Consider the following 6812-nt stretch of genomic DNA (forward strand, 5'->3'; position numbering starts at 1 on the left):
ATTCACACCTTCTTGCAGCTGAACACCTCTTCTCCCACTTATGATCATATGCAGATTGATTTTCGAAAATTTTCTTTCATGTTTTCTAGCAATTAATGATGGACATTTAGACCTTCTTGCAGCTGAACACCTCCGCTCCCGCTTTTGATCATACATTGTCAGGCATTCGAACCTTGTCTTACAAACTTTAGTCAAACATTCACACCTTTTTGCAGCCGAACACAGTTTTTTTCAGCCAATTTTGGGCATTCGAACCTTTTCATACCCACTTTTTACCAACTATGGTCGGACATTCAAACCTTCTTGTAGCCGAACACATCCAGTCCTGCTTTTGATGATGTATGTTCAGGCATTCGAACCTTTTCTTACCCGCTTTTTACAAACTATGCTCGGACATTCAAACCTTCTTGTAGCCGAACACATCCACTCCTGCTTTTGATGATGTATGGTTGGGCATTCGAACCTACTTGTTGCCCGCTTTTCATTAATTATGGGTGGACATTCACACCTTGTCGCAGCCAAACACCTCCGCTCCCTGTTTTGATCATGTATGGTTGGACATTCGCACCTTTTCTCACCCGCTTTTTGCAAACTATGGTCGGCCATTCACAGCTTCCTCTCCACCATACTTCTATGGTGGGATATTCACACCCACTTGCATCCGAAGACCTCCGCCCCCACTTTTGTTGATATTTAGTCGGTCATTCGCACCTTACCCACTTTTGGCAAACTATGGCCTTCTTGCAGCCAAAAACCTCTGATCTCGCTTTTGATGATGTAAGGTTGGGCATTCATACCTTGCTTCACCTGCTTTTCACCAAATATAGTCGGACATTCACACCTTCTTGCAGCCGAACACTTCCGCTCCACCTTTTAGTTTTCTATGGGGCATTCACACCTTTTTTTTCACCGCATTTTATAAAAACACCACAGGAACACCGTATTGAGGCTTTGTTCTGACCGCTCATTCGGTGTCGCGTTTCTTTCAAGCAATTCTCCTGGTTAGCCCGCACTCGGCTCGCTCCCAGAACTGTGTTAAAGTCTACTTCGCATTCACTCTCTTTCCTCAGCAGACTAAAAGAAAGTTTCATCTTGGGCTCCCTGAAACTTCCATCCTGCACCGCTGTTTGCTTTTTCACAAGAGCAGAGGAGAGCGCACCGTTCCCAGGGGCACTACAGTACCGGGTCGATGCTTGGAGTGAACGGAGCAAGCTCCTTTTTCAACTCCTATTGATACAAATCCATTTAATATGTAGTCCTCGCATAGAGGACACATCAGACATTAAACTAATAAGAACAGATACTACACTTGATCTTAGCCAAAAGGCCGAGAAGCGATAACTGTCCACTGGTTCACGTCCGAGGGCCCTTCCTGGCACAATGCGCACTTGTAGCGGTGTTCTTTTTATGGCCATAGTTTCACTTTGCACCTCCGCCCACCCGCTGCACTGAGCACTCTTCAGCCCTTTTAAATGGTATAACTTTACACTACCGCACGCTCCAGCGAGCACCATTCAAGCAACAACTTTGCACTCCAGCTTCGAACATTGGCACAGTCGCAACAAGTAAGGCGACTCTACTCAGAGAAGTCACTCTGCACAGTAACAAGATTTCTTTTGCACAGACAGAAAGGGCTTCATCCGCAAAGGTAAAGCCTGCCAAAAATAGAAACAACTCATTAGTGCTGCTCAACGTTGTACTTTGCAGTAAAAGAAAGAGCAAATCTAAAGATTCAGGAATCCGAGAATAAGCTTACTTCCATGAGTTCTTCACGATTTCGGATTTTGCTATAAAATGAATTCCTTCACTCAAACTAAATTAAAACTGCTAAACCGCTAATCTGTTACATGCAAGGCAGATGTCAAATTCACCGAAATAGGATCTAAGGGTATTTGGCCAATCGAGCTGTAGCAGCTTCGGTAAAAGAGTATAAGTTGAAGAGTTTGTGAATAAAGGTGTGCGCACACATAGTGAGTTGTAGGAAAATAGGCAGGGAGCAATGCCGGCTGGGGTATAGGTTCTTGTATGTTGTCTGACTGTTTGATTTGAATGTGTTGTGTAAGTGTCCTGTTGAATGTTACATGTTTGGGCTTTGACACGCTTCACTGTGGTTGTTAACTGTGTGGTGTGTCCTGAAATGTTATATGTTTGGGCTGTGTGACATGCTTAATGCTTTTCAGTAGCAACCCACTTATTCATATATAGCAACTGACAACATAAGAAGTCCGGACATACTTTGATAGTAGTTGTAGAAGTATCCTTATTGATAATAGATAAACTAATTCATAGTGATAGAACAGTAGATGAACAGGTGCCTGCACATGTCTCATGAAAATAAAATGGGTGTATGATTGCTGACGGCAGAGCAATACTGCCAAACTTATGAGTTCTTGTGGCAAACTTGATTCAGTGTCTTGACGTGTATACGCTGTTTCGCTGACTTGTCACAAGAAACAAAGTATGTTTGATAAGATCCGACCATTTTATTACGGGAGGATCAGTATGTATGGATTCTGATGTGACTGATAAACTCATTCGTATCTTAAGCATAATCTAATACGTGAGACAACGCCCTGGCACACAATCAAAAAAAAAAAAAGAGAGAGCGGTTTTGTGTCCCCACAGTCCATAATGTAGAAAAGAGAGAAAAAAGCCTTTCTGATTTGTTGTGTGTGCTCACAGTGCAGAGTGTAGAGAAAAGAGAGAAAAGAAAGCCGTTTTGGTGTCACGGGTGTTGTGACTTACACACACACATTTCTGAATTGAGAAAGGAAATTATTTTAGAGGAAGCACTAGAGTTTAGATCCCACATTTGTTGATAGGCATTCATTTAATTTTTCTTTTAATCAGTTTTAAAGTGAATACTAACTGAGAAATGAAAAAGGTGAAGAGTTTAGAAGCTTGGTTCAAGAGCAAAACTTGGTTTATGATCAGCTCAGTCTCTAAACAGAACAGCAAAGGGCTTCATCGAACATTTAAAAAAGATTCAGATTGTTAGAATATCCAGAATTTATAGGAATGGTGGTGATTACTCTTATTTTCTAGAATGGAAATAACTGCACCATGTCTGTTTTATGAATTTAAGGGGCTAAAAAGTTTTGTTCTCGTTTTTCTATGATTAACCGAATGTATGTGAGAGTCCAAACAGACAGAAGGGTTACGGCCGAGCGCTGGACCTTCCAAAAAAGATGAGACAGGCTGGACCCGTGCCATACTAGTTAAGGCCTGCCTGTGGATAACAGGTTCTTTAAACTCTCACACACACAAACTCACACACGTTCGCACACATACACCCATTCACACATACATTCTTGAACTTGCTGCAAGATTAAACCTTTGCATTAACTGACTCCAGCAACTCTGAGTCTCATTGAGAGACTTTTCTCAACAATTGGGTCCTCAAACCAGATCTCAACGTTTTTTCCGCTGTCCAGGGTCGGAGCTGAAACCGTGCACGGGGGAGTCCAGTACTCCTAATGAAAGACCCCCTGCTGAATTGCGGTAATTAGGGGCCAGTGTCCACTGAAAGGGGGAAAAAGGGACGAGATAGTACTTTTGAATCAATGGCCAGAAGCCATTGGCAGTGCAGGCATCAACAATAATGGTGTTATTTCACCCATTAACACTTAAGGTACCTCATGCAGTGGCTGTGATATGGTTACTTAACAAAATATCTTTACCAGACATCTCTCCTACATAACAGTTCTTCTTTCACAGCCACACCTTGTTGTCGAGAGATGTGCTACACTTAATCCATCCACACTGCTACATACCCCACAGATGGAAAGCCAGAAATAACCATCAGTGTTTTACCCAGGCCAGACTTAACTGATATACGTTATGAAAATGCAGAAATAACTATATTTATTCAACAGATCAAGGAAAAAAACCCTGATGGCACAAATGCTACAGGATTTGCAGTAGTAACAGAAACTGAAGTTTTCTTAAAACAACCACTACCAAAAAATTACTCTGTTCAAGCAGTCGAATTGGTAGCTTTAACTGAAGCTTGTAAATTAAATAACAAAAAGGTTGTTAACGTTTACACTGACAGTCAGTATGCCTTCTCAACTGTACATGTGTTAACACAGCATTGGAAAAACAGGTATGTTGACATCCACAGCTAAATGTATAAACTACAAATATTTTAGCATTATTAGATGTTATTCAATTGCCATCTACAATAGACTCGTATGAATGACCGGAAGGAAAACCATACTGCCAAAGAATTTGTTTAAATATGCTGCAGTATTGAGCCACGGACCATGTCATGTCTCAACAGGAGGGATGGAAGCAATAATGAACCAGGTTTTTACAGCATATGGTTTTACTAATTATTAAAAACATTTTTTTAGAATAAATAAATGAATAAAGTTTTGTCTAGCAGGTCAAATATGTGCAAAATACATTCCACAGGGCAATCTAAGACCAAAACGAAGATAATTCCCTAAGCCAGTGTATCTTTTTCAACATATTTGTTTGGATTTCATTATTTCATTATTTTGTAGATTTCATTGAACTAAATTAATGTTAAGGGAAACGATTCTGCTCAGTGACAACAGAGGTTTTTACCAAATGGTCTGAAATATTTCCATGTGCACAAGCAGATGCACTCTCAGTAGCAAAATCACGCGTAAAATAACTCATTTCTAGATTTGAAATTCCTGAAAAGATCTTCAGTGATAATTTGACACACTTTGTAAACAATGTCATCTCACTGATGGCAAAGAACTTAAAATAGACCTTAGAAACCACTGTGATATAGAAGGTTTCGCTAACACATTGGAATTGTTTTACTATTTACATATGCATGTGCAGTGAAGAATTGCTTGCTGCTGATAAATGCAAAGAAGAACAGCTTACACATAAATGCTCACATATAGGCTGCTGAATGCAATGAAGACCTGCTTATCCAGTAAAGTTCAATGTCAATGTGTAATATTCAATTAGGATTTGCAAAACAGTGAAGTTAAACAATGAATGGGTCCATAGTCGGTATGAGAAGACTACAGGAATATTTACCTGGGTGTACGTTCAAACAGAGATGAGAAAATTGCGATAAATTATTGTTTGTTTGTTTGTTAGTATGTATATGAATGTTATGTGTATAAACTGTGTTGAGTTGTAGTTACTCAGTAGTGTCTCAGTGAAACAACCGACGGGGGAAGCCTTGCGTTGACAACAAAAGCAGTGTTTTACTGATCAGTCAAGTTGCTCCAGTGTACTCCATACAAACTGGTTGGCTACTGAAGGGATAGAAAATGGGGAATACTTGTTTTAAAGCAAACAAGGAATTAGATGGGAAAAATACATGTTTTAACGGGACCCAGACAATATTAAATACTCAGACAGATGGGAGAAGAAGTGTAGTTTTGTAGGAAATCACAAAATTATTACATAAAATGAGTGAAATCAATTGAAGAATGCCTTTCTGAAGAGCTGTTTACCACAGATGAGCAGCTTTGCGACCAAGCACATTGTAGATCGCTTTACTGCCAAAATGATCTAGTTTAATGGATTGGTTTAGACATTTATAACAGCATTTTAAGAACAAAGAGAGAAACAAAAAGGGACAACGCTTCATGGTGGAAGGTGATGTATAAATAACTGTGTATATGATGAAGGAGAGACCATTTGAGCAGCACAGCCATTTCGCAGCACAGGGACAGCAGTCCAAGTTAAAGGATCTCCCATGTGGTATCACCTGTCACACTGTGTCAAGGCATCAAAAGAAGAAAAAATCACCAAACTCAAGGACAAAGAGACGAAGACTCCGGTGAACGAAGAGAGAGGACTTACAAACCAGAAATACAAAAGGATGCTCGATATCAAGATCCAGAAGAAGAGGCTAACAATGCCACGAACACTTACGATGCTGGGAATGATGCCAGCAATGAACAGAGAAGAAGATTCAGTGTCATCAATCTGCAACACGTGCCTCTAATGAGGGGGTGAAATTAGAATCCTCAACGATTACAACGTCTCTGGGAACTGTGACAACAACAAGGTTTAAACCATTTTGATATATATTGTAACCTATTGGCTAAGGAATAGTGCTGAAAATGAGGTAAATCTAATCCACCACTGTCCTTGGTCTTCTGTAGGGTTTTTAAACTAATATGTGGTGGTTTGTTTTTCCACAGAAATTTGGAGATGCATGAATCTAGTGACTTAAACCAAGTAGCAGATGGTTTTATGGGGATCATTGAGAACAAATAGTTAACTTTTGGTAGTATCATCATTTTAATGGTTGTAACTCTCCCCATAAGTGATATAGGTAAGGACTTCCAACGAGAGAGATCGTCCTCTACTCTCTTTACTAATTGCACATAATCCATCTGTACTTATCAGTTTAATATGTGATATGTCTATGCAAGGACTACATATTAAATGGATTTTTATCAATAGGAGTTGAAAAAGGAGCTTGCTCCGTTCACTCCAAGCATCGACCCGGTACTGCAGTGCCGCTGGGAACGGTGCGCTCTCCTCTGCTCTTGTGAAAAAGCTAACAGCGGTGCAGGATGGAAGTTTCTTTTAGTCTGATGAGAAAAGAGAGTGAATGCGAAGTAGACTTTAACACGGCTCTGGGAGCGAGCCGAGTGCGGGCTAACCAGGAGAAATGCTTGAAAGAAACGCGACACCGAATGAGCGGTCAGAACAAAGCCTCAATACGGTGTTCCTGTGGTGTTTTTATAAAATGCGGTGAAAATAAAGGTGTGAATGCCCCATAGAAAACTAAAAGGTGGAGCGGAAGTGTTCGGCTGCAAGAAGGTGTGAATGTCCGACTATATTTGGTGAAAAGCAGGTGAAGC

At 40.4% G+C, this 6812-nt stretch overlaps 1 non-coding gene and 1 pseudogene across 1 annotated transcript; one reads left to right on the forward strand and one right to left on the reverse strand.

Annotated features, from left to right (window-relative positions):
• Window positions 1-1148: 1148 nt before the first annotated feature.
• Window positions 1149-1339, reverse strand: LOC140308010 (U2 spliceosomal RNA). The gene has a single exon (XR_011916024.1). It is a non-coding gene; the product is annotated as a U2 spliceosomal RNA (small nuclear RNA).
• A 4971-nt stretch (window positions 1340-6310) lies between these two features.
• LOC140308051 (U2 spliceosomal RNA) lies at window positions 6311-6487 on the forward strand (annotated as a pseudogene).
• Window positions 6488-6812: the final 325 nt, after the last annotated feature.

The sequence above is a fragment of the Leuresthes tenuis genome, unplaced genomic scaffold, assembly GCF_036924035.1.
Source record: "Leuresthes tenuis unplaced genomic scaffold, fLeuTen1.0.hap1 SCAF_5, whole genome shotgun sequence".
NCBI lineage: Eukaryota > Metazoa > Chordata > Actinopteri > Atheriniformes > Atherinopsidae > Leuresthes > Leuresthes tenuis.